The sequence below is a fragment of the Columba livia genome, chromosome 5 (assembly GCF_036013475.1).
Source record: "Columba livia isolate bColLiv1 breed racing homer chromosome 5, bColLiv1.pat.W.v2, whole genome shotgun sequence".
Lineage (NCBI taxonomy): Eukaryota > Metazoa > Chordata > Aves > Columbiformes > Columbidae > Columba > Columba livia.
In genome coordinates, this window is record NC_088606.1 from 13628280 (window position 1) to 13648251 (window position 19972).

A 19972-nucleotide genomic window follows, 5' to 3' on the forward strand; every position below is an offset into this window, starting at 1 on the left:
ATCCACTTACAGACATGGGTTCAGTACATATGAGTCTTTTCACCAACCACTAAACCGTGGTAGTGCTAACACAAAAATATGCTATAAAATTAGGCAGAGATATCACTTCCGTATTACAGCGGAGTGAAAAGTGCTCCCTCCTGAATTGCCAGTGCCAATATCGGTAGAGTTGAAGTCATCTCCAACACAAGTACTTATCCAGCATGATAGTGCTTAACTTGTATGTGATAAAAACAACTGTGTTTTATAGCTGCAGGCTATAAAATAATGGAAATTTATAGTATCTTAATTATATTAAAATTTTTTAAAAGGCATGGAAGATAAAATGACTTCAAAGATGCTAAAGACAATAGATTAACGTAATGTTCTAAATGAGCCATGATTCTTTCTCGTCTTTAAAATTAACAGTTCCTTTAGGTTTTCTTATGACCTTTTCATGCATAATCCATCTAGACTTTACCAAGATACTATATTCTAAAAAGTTGTACATGCAGGAACACAGACGTGGAAAAGATTTTTGGCAGACAGGTTCCAAGAATAGAAAAATTAAGACCATTTTTAATACAAATTTCAATGAAGAATTTCCTTCATTTTAAAATATTATTGCTGTGATAAGGTTATTCTTTTTGAGGCTGAGAAGTGTTTTAATATGCTGTTTTTCCACTAGCTAGAGACAGTGTCAGCAGAAGTAGTGTGCTGGCCATAAGACGTCAATGTTAGCTTAACCTATACCTGCTTCAGGTGTGCAAGTTTTGGCAAATAAATCTATGAAATCTATGCTATCTAGATGTATTATGTCTGCAGTAAAATAATGTGTTGTCAGTGAGAGTGCTACAAAGATGAGAGAAGTAAATGCCAAATAACTTTTACGTCTCCATTTCAGAGGGTGAGGATTAGAAGTCACTCAGAGACTCAACTCTAAACCTGATCTGAGCGCAGCATCATAGAATACCCACCAAAATTAGTTGTGAAGGTGTCAGTGGAACCTGTCAGCTCACTGCACTGCAAATCAGCTCAGTGATGTGACAGAAAATTATGTCACCTCCAGTTTCTAGATGCTGTTATGATGCCATTATATTCTGAGGGCAAGGGTTAGGAAAGGAAAACAGTTTCATAATTTAATTGCAATGATTTTGAGACCTGTTACAATCTTATTACACTAAACTGCACCACAAGGCACAAAATGAAAAAGAAATTCTGTCTGGCTGTGGGAACAATGGGACAATGGACCTGAAGGATGCACCAGTGTGTCTGGGATTTCTGCTGGTACAGCAAAACAATGAAGACGCTTCTTTCTATTGTCCACTTTTCAGTAAACTGTAGCTTTAATAATTTGTGCAGACCCAAGCTAGTGCACTGGAAAATGGGAAATTATACAGACAGGAATGTGGCATCCTGAGCAATATAGTGGGACTGATGTATCTGGAGGGGATTTGTTGCTGTACATTTGTGTACACGTGTTGTTGGCTGTGTCAGAAACTCTGTATGATGTTACATGTTGAAAGCTGTATTTTGTAACTGATTATTTAAGTTTCACTTGTATTGAGTACTGTAATACAAATGGTAAATGAGAACAAAAGATCTTTTACCTATCCCTAGCTGAATTTTCAGGAATTAATACTCTAATTTTGGGACAAAGAAAGCTTGTTTCACTCCCTGTTATTGGCTATAGTAAAATAATTTTGATGTTTTATGTATTCCTTTTCTCTTTTTATTTCTATTTCTTTTACATTACTAGTAAATACCAAAAATAACTTGCAGGATTTTCATATCAGAAATATTGTAGCTCATAACTCTCAGCAGTCTAGAATTGTGTAGTATTATAATATATTATAGCAAATGATCCTCTCAAGTCAAGAGTGAGCTGTCCCAGTCACTATGTCAATATGAAACAAAGAGATCTGACTTACAGTACGCTCTTAAAGTCCACTAAAATAGCAAACACTGATTATATAAACCTTATCTCTTGCACTGTTTACCTTTAGCAATAGTGTTGAGAGGAAAAAGCCCAATACCAGCATGTTTCACCTGGCTGGTAGAGAAGGACTTTAGAAGAGAGACTTTCTCTTCTGGGTCAGTTCTGTGGCTCTGTCATTTGGGGGCATCAGGCTGGTTTCATCATGTGGCGGTAGCTTGGACAGTCTATCCTTTGTACCCAACATCTGCGTCTGTGCTGAAGGCCATTGCCTTCAGTGGGCTTCTTTGGGGAATGGGATGGTTTTAAGCTGAAAGAGGGGAGATTCAGGCTAGAAAGAAGATATTTTTTACAGTGAGGGTGGTGAAACACTGGCTCGTTGCCCAGGGACATGGTAGATGTCCCATCCCTGGAAATGTCCAAGGCCAGGCTGGACAGGGCTCTGGACAACCTGACCTGGTTGAAGATGCCCCTGCTTATTGCAGGGGCGTTGGACTAGATGACCTGTGAAGGTCCCTTCCAATCCAAAGTATTCTTTGATTATATAATGGCATTGAGTAGGAGAAGGGCGTTGGGGTTTGGATGTCCATGGCAACACCTGCTGTGCAGCCCTGCTGATGACATCAGGTGTAGTGGGCCTTTTGCAGAGTTTGTAGGAGGTGAAGGCTCAGTTCACCACAGCAGCTACAAGGTTCTTCTTCCAGATCAGTGCAACCCATGTCCACTGAACAGATTGGGAAAGCTTGGATGGCCACTGTGCACACTGAACCTATTTTGTAACTAGAGAATCACAGAATCACAGAATGGTTGGGGTTGGAAGGAACCTCTGGAGATCATCTAGTCCAACCCACCTGCTAAAGCAGGTGCACCTAGTGCGGATCGCACAGGAATGTGTCCAGGTGGGTCTTGAATGTCTCCAGAGGAGACTCCATCTCTGTGAGCAGCCTGGTCCCGTGCTCTGGCACTCTCAAAGTAAATAAGTTCTCCTCATATTCAGATGGAACCTTCATTGGGCAAAGAGTCACTATCAGTAAATGTGCTGGTTTCACTAAAATTTATCAGTGGATATAATTATAGCATCTACTTTACCATGACTAACTTTCGAAGAGTCCCTCAAGCTCTTTAGCAATGATTTGATATGTCACGTTTACTGCAGTGTGATCAAAGGGAGCTGAGCTCAGCTCTGTACTCATTGTGTTTCCATTTAGGATGTAACAGTCCATTTCACAGTCTTACTTTATGAAGCAGTCAGTCTCTGCTCAAGCCTGGAAGGTTTTAAATTGCGTGTTTGTTCAAGTTTTGCTTTTTCTCTGTGAGTCAGAAGTTTCACCCATTAAAAAACTGAAGCACTGCAACACTTGGTGCCTGGCCCTGGCCTACAGTCCAAAACACAAGGCATCATGCCTGTGCTTCTCCCTGAATAATCTATCCCTCATTAAAAACAGATGAAATGGGCACTTCTTCCAGCCGTTCGCCACAGGCACTGGGAGTTGGGTGGTCTCAAAGCTGGTGTCAGAGCACAGGCCTCGTTTCACTGACGTGATGCTCTGCGTCAGTGCTGAAAGATGCTGTGCTTTGGCTGGAGCCAGAGCCGGTGCCGGGCAGCCGTGATGCCCAGCACCAGCAGCACCAGCAGCACCAGCATCACCAGCAGCACCAGCAGCACCAGCAGCACTAGCACCAAGCGCCAGCAGCAGCAGCATCACCAGCAGCATCACCAGCATCACCAGCAGCAGGCAGCTGAGCACCACAGGAGCCCCAGTGAAGGAAGAGCCAGTGCCTGGACTTTAGGCACTGAGGATGAGATCAGAACTTAGCAGAGGGGGGGCTCTGGGATTAACTTTCGGGTTTAGCTGCCTGAAGTCTGCTGAAATCCTGATTTAGACAGATTTTTTTTTCTTTTTTTTTCTTTTTTTCCTTATTTTTTTCTTTTTTTTTTCTTTTTTGATTTTTTTTTTTTTTTAATTTGCCTTTTCTCTTCAGTGAGCAGCAGCAGAGATTGTTTGGGTTTTTTTAAGAGAATTTCATGCAGTGAATAAATTGTCTTAATTCTTCAGAAGTGGCTTTTCCTCACCACTAGACTATCTCCAAGTGTTTTAGTAGGATTCTCTGTCAGGGTCCTGTCATAGGCTCAAATAAGGATTTCCTCTCCTACTGTGCTGTAGGAAAGGAAGAAGTGCCTTGCCGCCCAGTCTCCTTTATGAAAACACTTCAACTGCTGGAATAATCGTTCATTCTAAATAGCAGGATTCCAGCGTTTCAGCCACAGCGGGGATCTTCATGAATGTCACTACAAAGCATCCTTCATGCATGTGGGAAATATGGGGTATGAGGGGAGGATCACCATTATGCCAGCACAGTCTGAGCACATTAAAAATACAGTATAACAAATGTGGGATGAAACCATCAAAGGTATGCATGTTTTACAATCCAAATGAAAATATGTTGCAATATGTCTGTATACATCATGTTATTACAAATTACATATATTGGAACTGTGGAATTTTCCCCATAATTAATAAGAATATTCTTCATCATACTGCCTGGGGGAAAAAAAATATTGCTTTGCAGATTGATTAATTTGTAAATACAAAGAGAAGGCTTTGAAGATGAAAAGAATAATGCTTTGCACATCTCTGACTCTTCCCATTCAAAGATGGGAGGTTGCTCAGCAAACAGTAATGCTTTCAGACTTGCACCACCTTTTTGAGCTGAATGTTGTCTTTATTTTACTTATTTGGAAAATGAGAGGGAAAACATGACAGAGTCAAAATCACACCAGGAAGTCAGTGACAGAATCAAACCAGAATTACTACCAGTTGAGTGCACTAGCTATAAGGCTATCCTGCCCACAAACACTGAATGTATTACTTTTACGGTTTATCATGAAATGCATTCAAGCATAGCACCTGCAGTAGAAATACCCTTATTTTTGTGAGATCCTCCATCAAGCTGGGTTCAATGCACTTCAGTGTATGTAGTGGCCAGCTGCAGATTTGTTACACCCACAAATATAACATTATGATGCTAAACTGTTGAGAAGAAAAATGCACTACAGATACACAGGAATGAATGCCTTTTCCACCTTCTGTGCAATCTGTCCTGATGGGAACAGCATTTCTGAGATATTAATACTCTGAGAGATTGATGTGAAGAGGCATGAGGATGGATGACATCACCCAAATAAATGACCCATCCGCTCTTCAGAATTACTCCTTTAAAGTTTGAATTTCTAGCTCAGCTCTGCAAGCCTATTTTTGGTGACTTCAGTCCTACGCAGAGGCTGAAAGCTTCCAGCAGCAGAGCTCTCTGAGACCTGTGTGTTCAGGGGCATGAATCCTGCTTCCTGGTAGCGTTGTTTCTCTGGTTTCCAATGCAACAGATTTGGCACAGGTTCACCAGTTCCTCAGCTAGGGCACAGCAGGGTCATTCCTACAGGTCTGTATCACTTCTCACGGGGGATTCCCACCCAGTAGGAAGAACATTTTGCACCCACTGAATCCTCAGGGTGCCCCAGGCAGGTAGGTGTGGAGAAGTGCTTGCAGCAAGTATGAACAAGGGATGCTTTTGTGTGGCTAGCACTGCATTGACGCTCCTCCTGCACGTGACTGAGATAACCTTTTTTTTCTTAGTTCTTGTGGTATGATTGTAAAGATGTTACTATGACAATAAATATTCTAGAGATCTATTTTGTGCATATATTTAAGTCATATTTTGTTAGAATTTAATATCTGGTTTATACAAAGCCATGACAATATAAATCTGTGCCTTGTGAATTAGATTACAGAAGAAAATACTAGAACAAAATATAGAGTAGATATATGTTTTAAAAAATACTTAAATTAACTTAAGTAACTTTAAATTAACTTAAAAACTTAAATAACAGCAGAGCAAACTGATCATTTAAGGTGTAGACAAAAATTACCATTTTTTAACAAAACCAGTTATTCTTTTCAATGTTTAGAATGAGCATTTTAATTTGACTGTAACAATTTACAAGAATGTGTAAAACCCAGAAGCAGAAACCAGGGTATATGTCCAAAGAATATATGTCAGCTATACTTTGAGAGAGAAGTCTCTCTCCTCTGCAGATACCCACAGCGCTATTTCTTACATTCCTTGGTCAGTAGGATGGTGGTTTAAATGTGTGCCTTGTCAGACATGACATTCATAATTTCCCAGCTTCCCATGTCACTGTTTCACTGTCTTTAGGATCCAGTATAATTAGGGGCATCTCATGGGAACCGGTGCATACTAAGAGAATTTACTGTCGGCCATGTAAATAATAAAGCACACATAAAAATGTATGTGTAAAATGAAGCACCACATCCGTTCAATATATTAACATTAGAAGGGGCTAGCCAATCTTATTTATGTCACTTTCTACATTTGCAATAAAAGCTAAAATGGGTAATTTATGTGACTGGAAATTTGCCCAGATATGGAAAATTAACTATGGCAAGTGCCTGCAGAGGTAATTGGAAAAAATACTGCATTTCTTTTAGTGATCTTATATGTTATGCTTGCTTCTAGTTAGGAGTTTATTGGAAAAGCTAATTTGCTCTACTAAACAAGTCACAGAAAGCACTTGCAGAGTTCACCTCTAATCTTAACCCCTGCCACCACACATGCTCATTTACCACCACAACTAACCTACCTTAATGTTTTGCTTATATGTCTCCTTTATCTTTCATCAAACACAATATTAATAATACCGAAAGAGGTAGGGGAAGAAAAAAGACAATATTCCATTTGTATGGTGTGGGTCATTTCTGCAGGGGACAATACAAAGTCCACTGCTTCAAACTCATTGAATTCCCATGAGCTTTTCTCGAGTGGGTGGAGGAGCGAAGGCAGGATAACCTACAAGGGATACGCAGGAAAATCAGCCCACTACACTCGCAGATTCCTTTGATATCTGCCGGAGCCCAAGACCACCTACATCGAGACCTTACATCCCTCCTCTGCTTTTGCTGCCTCAGCCTGTTCCTGCTTTTCCAGTACAAGATCCCAAGGCACAGCCTGGGAATGGAAGAAAACAGTTAAATCATCAGCTAGTCTAAACTTGGCTGGCTTGAGAAAAAGCAATAAAGAATAATCTTTTCCTACAGTTTTCAACATTAACTGATTTCCAGCATGGACTGTAGCTTTTACTTTTGTGGGTAACTATAGTTTTGTTTTGGATTAAACTGTTTCATTTACTTTCAAAGAGAATTTGGCATGGAAGAGACTTTTTTGTTCTGGTCTCACCTAAGGCCCACAATGAAATCAAAGCAGTTTTGTGTTATGTGTGTTTTTTCAAAGTGATTTCTTTCTGCAGATTCACAACAAGTGTATCCAGAAATTTAGAGAAAATCAGTTTTTCATCTTTTAACATATCAAACTTCAGAAATAAAATGCAACAATGTAAATGGCTGAACCAAAGAAGCTTTCACTGAATTGCCCAGGAATATTGAGGTTTAAATTGCAGGATCAGGTCCATACAGTAATAAAATATTTGGCTTTTGGGGAAAGAATGCTGGTTGTTCTTAAAACACCTCTGCCAGCCAGTGCAAGGTGTAGGATTACTAATCCTCCTCAGGGGAAGCCATGCGTGGCATTCTTTGCTTTGATGGTGGCATTCAAGAGTCCTGGACAGAGGAAAAAGTAACAGGGGCAATAATGACAGTCTCTGAATGGAGCCCTGAGAAATAGTCCAGGCCCTGCCGCCTGGCTGCCAGCCATCCAAGTATGAAGAACAATCGTACATTTGTTTTGGATACCAAGTCATCTAATTTTAAAAACGCTTTCTGATGCAGCCCTTTAATTCTTAAGTATTTCACCACCTGATGTTTCTCTCTCAAGCTTTCAAAGAAGCAAGACAACACCAGAGCTATGGGTAAGGGAAAGGAGGGAAACTAAAAGGATTTTGTCATTAGTGCAGTCATAATTCAAGAAAAAAAGGGTAAGAAGACAAGTTCTTTTCAACTTTTTGATGCCTGATAAACCCTCCTTGTCCCTCCACTTTCTGACAGAATAATGCTGGAATAAAGACTAGAGTGAATCTCAAAAGACAAATATGTGTTGTGTGCCATAAATTATACAAGCAGATGCAGCCATGAACTAAAGAATGAAGAACATAAAACCCCTGCCGCGTGCACTGGCTGATGAAGGGCCGGAGGTTGCCAAGGGACAGTGCGTGACCATGGCTCAGTCCAAGCCAGGATCTCGCTCTGAACGTCAGCCTGAAGCCCTGTCACGCAGGGTCTTGCTGCCCTAAGGCGTTCTTCCTCTTAAACAGCTCTTTTACAAATCGGTAGATGCTTAATTAATGTTCTGGCTGTAGCCAGCTTGTGGCATATTTTTCAGATGTCTGAGAAATCTTGCAATTAAGAATTTTGCATCTTTTCCCCAAACCATCCCTTCAGACAAATATTCTCACATGAAGGTGAATGAGTCTCCCTAGACCAAGGGATGGGTAGAATAGGCCACTAGCCAAGTCTTCATCTGTTGTGACCTTGCAGAGCACTATCAGCTTCAGCTGAAGTCTTGAGTGCATTACCTTTTATTTGTTAGAAAAAGTATTACATAGCTTAATGGTGCTACATATAGAAATAATTAAAAATAACTTAGCTGGCTGGCTAGTGCTCCTCAGAGACTTAATTCAGCTAAACAGTTGTTCAGAAAAGTCTAAACTGTGGATCCAGATTTTTCGGATTTCAACATCTACAATATCTCCTCATTTTTCGTGGCATTTTCTGTTTCAAGATATCAGCAGCTATTTTCTTATTTAGCAGTCATTTCAGCAGGAAAAAAAAAATATGCAATTTAGATTAGTTTGACCAATTAAGAAAAAATGCATTTCAAAGAAGTTGATGGCATTCATTTTATATCAGCAAAATGATTTAACTAAAATCTGTATAAGACTGTGTAAAAGGACATTTTGCCAACTTCACTATTTTAAATGTCATGTGGTGGCCATCCAAGAATAAGGAATAAATAATACTTTGTGCTGGAAAAGAATACATATGACTCATGATTTTCAGCTGTTACACATGTGAACTTGTGGAAAATGATGCAATTAGAGACTAGAAGCAGAGCACAATATCTGTTTACATTCAGCTCTGCTGAGCAAATCAGAACTGCTGAAGGACTGCAGAAAAAATGTCCTTTTCTCTCTTGCTCATGTCCTCCATGGGCTATGTACTGCTTTGAGTTACATCGTATTTGTGCGACACGGTTAGAGGATAGTCTTGATAAGATTTAGCATTTTGTACTTTTTCCATTTGTCTGATTAAGAGTGTTCTGTCATTCATTCACCATTTCCTTCCATGTGAAATTAGGAAATATGGCATGTGAAGACTGAAACCCAGGGTTTTTCCATCCCTGCATGTTTTCCCTCGGAGCTCAGAAACTCAAGTTATCCCAGTGTCGATGAAGGAGAGAGAATGTAGTAATAAAGTCCCTGGCTTCACCACAAGCCCCTTTCTGACCTCATCAGAAGAAAATATATGGAAAGTGGTCGAAATATTGAGGATAAGTATAGATGAACAGCAAAAGTATGTTGCGGTAAAATCAGAAAGACAAAAGCACAAAGTAAGATACAAGCACGGTCACTGAGTTAACAAGATGTGATTCCACAAATGTGTGCCAATAAGGGTGAAGGGGTGCAGGTCCACATCTCAGGGGTGCAAGACAGCAATCAACTGACGACATGGGGACGGTACAAGCGATTAACGACTTTTTCGCATCTATCTTCATTAAAGCTGTATTTCAACAAACATGTTAAGCCAGTGCTGTTGCTGAAAAATGTTGTTACACCCTCCCTGCTCCACTCCATTCCCATCTCCTCACTGGTCTCCTGCATCCCAATGACACAGTGATTTGTAAGGGTCTGCAGGAGTCTGGATGGGGGAAAACTAACCTAGCAAGTAGATGATTGTAACTAGGACCAATCGGTTCTGCTGTTTGATTAATCTCATGGCTGCACTGTATTCAGATAATTTTTTTCAAATTCACCAGACTTGTTAACCTCATCCTATGGTGCTTAAAGGGCAGAGTGATGGAAGGATGGGTAGTTACTGTCTCTGAGTGACTAGATGTATAGAGTGTCAGATGATCAGAAGTAGGAAAGCATGGTGCCTATCTTTAAAATGGAGAAAAAAGAAGGAGCTAGGAGATTATTGATCACTCTGGTTAAATTCCATTCCTGCCCCAAAATCTAGAATCTTTTAAACAAACCATTTGTAAGTGCCTGAAAGATAAAGGGGAAGTGAGTAGCATTCAGTGTGAGTTGTAAGAACAAAGGCAGTCAAACCAATCTATTTCGTTCTATGACTGTGTTGTGCTGTGGACAGGAGAAAGGCAGTTGGTGTCATGTAACTCAACTTCAGGAAGGCTTTTGCACACTCATGACACTCTCATAAGCATATGAGGAAACACAGCCTTGCTAACCCTGCTACACCTGTTCTAACAGGTATAAGGCTGTTCAGGAAATTATACTTAAAAAGTGGCACAAAGGGGAAGGACGTATGAAAGACAATTCTGCACAGTTTTCCACATTTTCATTAGTGACTGAAAAAGGGAGCAGAAGACATGCTTAGTAAATGTGCAGGTCACAGCATGGGAGCTCTGCAAGTATGCTAGTCAGTAAGCAGATTAAAATTTTAAAAAAGATCTTGGCAGCTTGAAGAAACTATCTGTAAAAGCAAGATAAAATATACTAAGGACCAGTACAAGGGGCTACATTTAGACAGATATTATCTGCTGGAAGGTGGGTAATAACTGGTTAGGAAATAGCTCGGCTGAGGATAGACCACAAAACAAACATTGCGTCAGCTATGTTATGCAGAGTGGAAAAGGCAGGCAGCATACTGGAATGGATAAATAATACAGAAAATATATCAAGAAACCCTTCTACTCTATTCAGTACTGATACCACTTCAGCTGGAGCATTAAGTCCAGTTTAAGTGGGGTTCAAATTGTATTAAGAAAGATTCTTATTCAGGTTAGACATTAGAGAAAAAATCTTTCCAACTGTGAGTGCAGTAAAGCACTGAGATAAGTTGCCTGGTAAAGTTACAGAACATCCATGGAATATCTCTAAGATTATTTTAGACACATGTATGTCCTGTTTGATGTGAAATATCTGGTCCTGCCTTGTGTCAGATTGACTAGATGAACTCTCAAGGTCTTTACCAGCCTAGGTTTCCTGAGATCCACTTCACCAAGCTATTGTCCAGCCCATTAAGAGTTCTAGGGAACAGTAGCTGCAGGCACACTTCCATGGGCATTTAGCTGATGTCCTCACTTGAGATTCAGAAGTTACTGGCTGGAGTGCCTCTAATAATCCCACTTTACTTACAAAATCTCTCTCAGTTTCTACTAAACTGGAATAATAAAGATTAGTGCATTGTTCCATTCCTCTGTTCTGAGGAGATCAAATCTTGCCCCCATTTAGGTCATTGGCAATATAGTCATCCCACCCCTAAGGGCAGTTGATGAAGAAAGTACTGTAGATAATGTCATACCAGAAAATCAAGTTGATATACAAAAAAATGAAGTCACTTTTCTGAGGACTCGCGTGTACGGTGCTGCTGTTCTGGGGGCTGGTGGTGGGAATCAGCCTTTCTTCTCACAGTCCCTGGTGCATGTCAGGTCAGGTCAACACGAAGCAATCACAGTCCACTAGTGCTCACTAGAAAATGAGCTAATGTCCCTTTTCCTCTTATGAGAAGAAACAAAGTAGAGTAAAAACTTGGTAAAAAAAATCACTATCACAGTTGCAATAGTGAAACACTATAAGTCTGAGTAGGCATTAAGACTGAGGTGTCCTCACTGTGTCCTTCCAAAACCATACATGGGATGTCTGGGATTTCATTTCACTACTATGTTCCCAATTTTTGGATCTACTCCTGTAATGCTCATATAGACAAGCTGATGAAGTTAAAAGGCTATTCACACTGACTGCAGTATTTGCTTTCAGTTAAAAGCATTTCATTGCTATTTAGCAGGCAAACACATATACACACCTATGGAAAGGAGAGCTTTCTCTGGGTTTGATGCTCCTGAGCATCTGTAATCAGCACATCTGAAAATATTTTAAAGTGAACTCAGCCTGTATTTGTCTTCATATCACAAAGTGCCCCTAGGGACAGAATCGAATGTTTGGGTCTGTTTATATTATTCCCTTGTATGAGATGAAAGGCATTTATGCGTCTCTTCTCTGCATTCACAGGCACCTACACATAAAGGCATTCTGTACAAACTGTCCTCCCTTTCCCTCATAAAAGAGTGATAATCTAATATGATTTATTTCTTAGTGACACAATCTCCTAAACATGCACTGAAAATGATCATTAACCTTGAAGGCTAGATTATGTTTTCTCTACTTGCCCTTCGCAGTGCTAACAAAAGTAATTTCTACAAGAGAAACGTGGCTTTTGCACTAGCTGAGATATATATTTAAATTAATAAAATATATTAATCTTTTCTATATTCCAGAACCTAAACAACAAAGTTTAAAATTGTATCTTCACAGTTATGAAACTCAGGTTTACCGTTCTGCTTAGATGGAATAGTGTGACATTTGAGACAGCTGCAACATTTGGATCTGTGCCCAGCAAAGGGAGGTGTTCCGAAACACCAATTCGATCCAAACTCTTTCTAAGTTTAAAGAATTCAGCTGAAGGGGAGAGGCACACACAAGTGCAAGTGAGCAACCCATGCTTTACTATTGCAATCCAATTAATTTAGCTGCTCTGTGAGAATTCGGGTGTAGAACCACTGCCTACGTACAGAGTCAGAACTGCTCAGATTCAGGATCAGACCGACTGGGATGATTTGCTGGGAGGATTTTTAGATCAGACAGGTGACAATGTCACCTCTGTGTTAGAAAGTAACTATGATTCTCTTAAAAATAAAAAGCACTGTTCAGTTCATACTGCCTGTTTGATGTAAGACAAACTCAAGCACAGGTCCAGTCTGGTAGGCAATTTGGGTTCAGAAAAAAGCTGAAGTTACTTGGCTGTGCCTTCATCACAGGCAGTCACTATGGCAATGAGAAAATATTGTGAAGTATAGGAATGATGGGAATATGACTCAGAGAGTACAGAAAAAGAAACATTCAAAAACATAACTCCCAGTAGGCACAGAGTACACTTTTCAAATGTATGCACAAATCGAGCAAGATAACCTGGTACTGCTTTGCACCGATGTGTGTATTGGGGAATGCGGATAATAAATAATGAGCCAGGGTGCTGCATGTTTTCAGCCCCTCTATTATCAGGGGGAAACAGAAGCTGGCGGTGAAGGAAACGATGATGCTTTGCTCGGCTCCTTCCAGCCCTGTGCCTTTCCCCACAGGTCGCTGTGTGGCTGGAACAGTGTTTATCAGTGAGGGAGATGTTTGGACAGACCCAGCCAAGTCAGCATGTGACTTCCGTGGCCTTTCCAAGTGAGAAACCTTCTCCTTTCACTTGTGAAGATATGGAGGCTTGTGGGAGCCCCTGTATGAAGTCTCCCATCTCACTGACCATGGTCCCATTGAATTGGGGTTTGATCCAAACAGAAAGCAAGCAGCCTGAGGCAAGAGCCATCCTGCAGGGACACATCCCTACAGAGCATCCCACAGGCAAGAATGACCAGGCTAACCCACACCTGTCCTCTGGCTGGCCCCGTGCCATGTGGGCTTCAGTGTGCCACACAACAGCCGTTTGTAAAATAGCTTGTCCTCAGAGGAATTTTCTCTCCAGTTTTGCTATCTAGTTATTTAGTTCCAGGAAGCATGAAGATATATATATATATATACGTATTTATATATATATATATATATATAAATACACCTTTTTTTTTTTCCAGGTTTAAAAAGAATCTACCTCATGCAGCTAATGATGATTGCATGGCCTGTATTAGCGCTAGTCGTTCTCCAAACTCTTTATGCATTTGGCCTCAGTAGCACTCTGACATGGTGAGTTCCTCAGATCGATTATGCATTGTGCAAAAGCTTTTCTTTTAATCAAATTTATGTTCTGCCTTCTACTTCGCTTAACGTCTCTTTATCATTGAACTCCAAGAAGCACCAGATTAACTATGCTCTCTGTATCTTTCTTTCCCCCCCACACCCCCTTCCTTCTCAAGCTTCCTCTTCAATTTACTCAAATTCTTCAATCGTTTCTGCCCTGAAGGAGGTGGGAGCTTCCTTCCCCATGGGTTTCTGGGATGTGTGAAGTTTGGGGGCTGTCCCCAAGCTTCCCCTCCTGACCTGCAAGCTGCTGCTTCTTCATGAGAAATTCAGCGAGCTGCAGCAGTCCGCTGCGCCCTTTGATCCTGCTCCCCCGAGTTTTACTATGGGAGGTACAACGGAGCCCTGAGGCATCAACATGATTATGCTATATTCTTTTACCTTAAAAATACTGTCCACTGGTATTGTTGCTCAGCAACATGAAACTGTGTATCACTGCTGGCTTCATTAAACTTTAAAAATATTTTTCTTTGCTAACTCAAATAAATAATTGACGATGATTTCAGTGTATATTTAGCATGTCTGTTGGTATTCCAGTAAGCAGGTAAAACAGTTTTTATATTTCTAGAATTAAGAAGAAATAACTAATACTGGCTGTAAAAGAAACGTATAGCTTAAAAATGCTTGCTCTTACATAGCAATTTGTAAATTGCTCAAAGACTCTGTTCCAGAAAAATGTCAAACCCTATCATTATTTCTTTACTGAACACACCACATCTTTTTTTCAGAGATCATTGAATCTTATTGTATAATTTCCTACTAGAAAAGACTACCACAACCTTTAACTTCTTTCTCATACATATATTTGCTAATTTAGGCAATTGAACACATTAAATATGCATAAATAGAGAAGAACAGATTTCAACATATATGGTTTCTGGCCAAGTAATAGTGCCTGGGGTTATTAAAAGGGAACGAGCTATAAAAGTCAAGTGTACCTTGTGTCATCTAACTGATGGATTGCTTGTTATTCACCTCTAGCATGGGTCCCCACTAAAATAAATTGCTGCAATCCTTATCAGCAGATTCTTTTCTATTACCTGTGTGAAGTCTCAGTTGTATTTAATTGGTGGCATTACCAGAACATTTTTCTGCAAATATAGAAGCCTCTTGGTAAATGCAATTGCTACTTTAATCCGTGAGAGGCTTGTTTAGATGTGTATCTGTGAGCAGAATGGAGAGAACCTGAGCTAAGGCACTCCGGAGATCTCTGATCTAAATGACTGCCAAAATAAACATGAGTAGAGATAGAGGGATTAATCCTGTAATCCTTACTTAAGCAAAATTCCTGCTATCTTCAGTCAGATTCTCACTGGGGAACAGCTGTAGAAATTGGCCTAAACAAAGCAGAAATGAGAAAGGCCAAATTCTGCCTCTGGGTGTGTGTGTGTGGCTTCCGTAAAACCTGAGGTGTGACACCCTGGGCCTGGGATAATCAGCACAAAAATTCCCACCAAGCTCTATACTGCTGAGACTTTACATGGTATAAATACGAGGCATATCCGAACCCCCACAGGGAAATGTTTCTATCCAAGCTTCACTAAGAAGAGAGAAAACAAGTGGAAACTGAAACTAACATTCAGAAATAAACCGTGCATTTTATTAAAAAATATCTTTCATCGTAACCAATCCTAGGAGTGTTTGGAGCGTTTGTCTTCACTGAACTCAGAGTTATTGCCCCTGTTTTCCAGCTGAGATGGAAAATCAACACACAAAGTGAAGTGATTTTCCACAGACCACACAGCAAGTGATTAGTATCGTGGGGACAAATTAATCTTGGGTGTAAATCCATAAAGATTAATGGAGCTCTAACAGGGATTAATTTGGCCCATCATCTCTAAGGCTGGTAAAACCAATTAGGTGATGTCATTAATCTCCTGGTTAGTTCAGGACTGTTTCTTAAGCAACACTGAAAGAAATACAATAGAGCAGGAATGACCAAAGGATCCACTAAAACAGATGAATTGGCCACTCCTTGGCAGAGGATTTACAGGAGGAGCCTTCAATAGTGACAGCAGCTCTGATGTGCCCTCAGGCTCCCATCCCAACTGAGACACTCTACAGCAATTGTTTATTTGAGGACTGAATGGTGAGTCAGCCTGGATTTCAGTCACTGACTGAGTTTATGTTTTTTTGTTAGGGCAAGACTGCCATGAAGCTGATTTGGAGTCAAATGTATTCACTATAGTCTTGGGGTCTTAAAATCTTTGGAAATAAGAAATGGCTTTATGAAAAGTAGCACTTGAAAGAGTCATAAACTTTAAAACGTGCACATTTGGCCTGACAAAATGTGAACGATCCCATTGGAAATAAGTATTAGGAAGCACTGCAATATCTGTAAAACTGACATTCTGAGATCTGTAAAAAATATTTCCTTTCTCATTGGTTGGGCAATACAAAATTTCCCATCTTAAATACTGAAGATGCTCCTGATGCTTATAAAAGGATCAGAACTGGCCCACAGCAGAGAACAATGTTTCCTCCATTTGTCTCAGGAATTTTATTTTAAAGAGAAGTTAAATAGAAAGTTTTTTTGTTAAAGAGTAATGACGAACTATAAAAAAATGCATACAAGTAGAGATGAACTGAACAACGAAAACTATATGGCTTCCAAACTGTGGTTGATGGAATTTATAGAAAAAGAACATCTGTGTCATTGGCAAGGTCTAGTGTGAGGACACTGAATAGAAGTTAGTGAATTTGTGCCCAATAGTTGTGTGCATTACCAAATAGGCCTGGTTAAAATGTTCCACTGGGATTTTGAAAGCAAAACTTGGCAATGGTGAGACCATTAAAACCCTACTGCATAGAAGACCTCATTCAAAATGTAATAATACATAGTGGCTTTTTCATTGTTATTAGGAGAAAAAAATATTCTAGTTATAATAGGGATCTTCCTATCAATAGTTCTGCCTGAATGATAGTTTCACAGCTGAGATTTCATAATCAGTGAAATGACTTAAAACTCCTTTCATGGGGATGTTCTCGGATAAATTAAGATTTCTTTCCTTGTTTTATATAACGTAGGAGTTCAAACGAGGTGACGTGCTCAGGCTGATAGTATGGATCCATTCAGGAGGGAGGATGTCATGATGTTCCTTTGTGCTGCAGCAAAGAAGCAAGGCTTTGCAAGGCTGGGCTTTCTAGCCTCCTTCCCACCACCGTCAACTGAGCACTTTTTAGCAATGGAATGACACGCTGCTGAGTCCGTACACAAATGAAGGATGCTAAAAAGAGACATGGAGTAATCACCTATCCAGAATGTGAAAGCAACTTGAATTTTGGCAGGGTGGCTTAAACATAGAAGATAGAGTCAGGCGGACAGTGCCGATAGTATGTGAGCATCAATACTTAGGAGTAGGTACTTCTAAATAGCAACGCTCACAAGCCTAGAAATTGAGATGAGAAAATTTCATCAGCCAAAAATAGTAAATAAACGTACCAAGGAGCATTCCTACGTAGTATCATCTATGTTTTAGAAGAGCAATGAAAGCAAGAAATGCAGTTAGGAAAAACTGTCAAATAAGGCCCTTATATACAAAAAGACAAAAGAATGTCAATTTTAGTATCTTCCTTTGACAGATGGATCTAAAGAAATATTCTGAGAAATGCTTCAATACAGGCCTATGTTTCCAGAAGGCCTTTCAGACTGTTAAATGAAAATATTTGTCTCACTGTTTGCTTCTGACAACTGTATTTTATGACTGTTAGAGGAAGAAATGACAAAAATAATACAGTTTCTAGGCAAGAATAAAATTCTGACTATTTCAGTAGACTAGCTAGCTTAATACTATTTTCCTTTTAAAAATCATATCAGCTTTCTTATTAGTAATTAGAGAAAATGGGTAGTGACCATGTCACCATTTATCCAGCCTTTCTAATGTGCAAGTATGCCTGTAGCACAGTGCTGCAAGTGCAAGGCTATGTAAAACCAGACAGTAAATGTAAAACTGTGCAAAAGCTATGCAAAATAAGTGTCATAAATGTAAACCAGTTCATGCTCTCATCTCTAGTATGCCCAGGGTAGGAGCTGGGTACAGGTACCTTATCTTCTGCAGCTAATGTTTGTTGTAGAAACCATATAGCAACCAGCACAAGATCACAGGTATTAGCTCCATGCAAGTAAACTTCTATTAAAAATTAGTGTTCAGGGAGACAAAATCAATACTTTAGTGCTGTAGTGAATACCACAGTAAAAATACCTGACATTCAAATACAAGTTACTTTGCAAAAAATTACTCCCCACAAACAATTACAGCCTGTCTAGTTCATATATCTTCATTGCCCTGCTTAAAACATGTGTGTCAGAAATTATTTATGAGGGACAATATATGCATATTCATAGTAATTACTGCTTCACAAGTCCAGTTGCAGTAAAGCTGAAAGATCTTGGAGAATAACAGTAAGAAAAATGGCAACTGCTCCAAGGCACTGTGGAGCCCAGCGAAGGGCAGACTTTGTCCTGTGAACACTGTGTTAGCTGTTTGCTGATCATCTGATTGTTAAAGCCACTGATTTCATTGGCAATTAACTCTGGTTCTGTTTTCAGAACAGAGTAACAGGCATCCTGAAATGCATGTATCTATGGAAAAGCCTTTTATGTTCTAATTTGGATATATTGGGCGGTCTTTAGAGGTTTCCTGGGTTCTTTTTTTCAGACTGCAAACACAATCATTTATTCACTGGTTTGCATACACAGTTAGTGCTACATATGGATTGTGGACACAAATGACAAAGCTGGCTTACATTACAGAGATATGTCATCTTACACTCAGAATGAGAGAACGGACTCCATGTAAGTGTCTGAAATCTTTGTGGTAATGTTTACATACTCATTTTGCTCCATATTTACAGCAAATTAGCTCCTCACCGTGTCCTTGCTAGGATGTGAGAGCTCCAGCTGTGGTGGCAGCTCGCCCTCTTCAGAGGTACCAACTCGATCCCTTGCTATCATCCTTCAGTTCCAAATAACACCCTGAGGGCTATAAAAAGCCTCACTTCTACCAGCAAGCATGCCTTTGAATGTTTTGTGAGTTGATACCAGTCCAAAGCAGATGGTACAGGTCTACCCCCTACCATGTCCCTGTGAAAAGTATCACCTCAAGCCTCATCTGGGGGAATCACAGGTACAGAGCAGCATGTCCAAGAGGGTTAAAAGGACCCCTCTCTCAAAAAACAGAATACAGGTTTCCTGGCAAGTCAAGCTTGCTCCAAGCACACAGCTGTCAAAGGGGTAAATATGAAGGCGAGACAGACCAAGGTCTGAAGTACCTCCCACAGAGCCAGTGTCCCAAGAGCATGAGCAGCTGGTTAATCCGATTAAAGGAGATGGAAAAACATCTTGAGGTTGACACGGCCTGGGGGGGAACAACAGTGTGTGGTAAAAGCCAGAAAAGTGCCCAAGAACCCACACAGCTTGATGCCAATACCAGAACTCAAGCAGGAGGTGACCCAGCAAGACTGTTTCATGCACTGCTTCATGGCACCCACCAAAATCCGCCATCCCCACCTCTCCTGGGCACCCAGCAGGATTGGAGTTCCCTTCCTGCACATTCTGGGCAATGTGAACTCCAATAGTACAAGTAAAAGTAGTGTAATTTATCAACAAATAGCGCTCTTGCCTATTTTGAACAAAGAAGAGCTCATGAGGATGATTTCCTTGTTCCATCTACTATAGACTGCAGGCAATACATGACCTGGGATCTTCTCAAAGAATTTTGTTAGAAAGGAAAAATACCTGCTCTTCCACAAACCCTGTCAGTCGACCTCCCAGCCGGATAGCTTTGAATAGCTTCAGAGATCTCACTGTACTTCTGCCTTTCTAACAGCTCCTGGGTGTCTGACACAGCCCTACACTTGGCTCTGCTGGGAGGAAGTGCCGTGGCTCCTCCATCGTCAGTGTCCATGAGCCTGTTCACAAGACCAAGTGCCACATTTTTGTAAAGCTCTCTCTGAACAAAGCAGCCAGCTCCAAAAGCATCTTTCTGCCTGGGCTGTCTCAGCTGCTCACAGTTATGAGTCACATGCCGTCTAATACAGTGATAGGGCTGTCAGAA

At 40.4% G+C, this 19972-nt stretch overlaps 1 protein-coding gene and 1 long non-coding RNA gene across 6 annotated transcripts in view; one reads left to right on the forward strand and one right to left on the reverse strand.

The window, feature by feature from the left end:
- The window catches only part of EML1 (EMAP like 1), a 130282-nt gene that overhangs the window by 84605 nt on the left and 25705 nt on the right, over positions 1-19972 (reverse strand). The gene's annotated exons all lie outside the window — the stretch shown is intronic.
- Positions 5304-14259, forward strand: LOC135579538 (uncharacterized). The gene is made up of 3 exons (XR_010472775.1): positions 5304-5436; positions 13754-13862; positions 14033-14259. It is a non-coding gene; the product is annotated as an uncharacterized LOC135579538 (long non-coding RNA).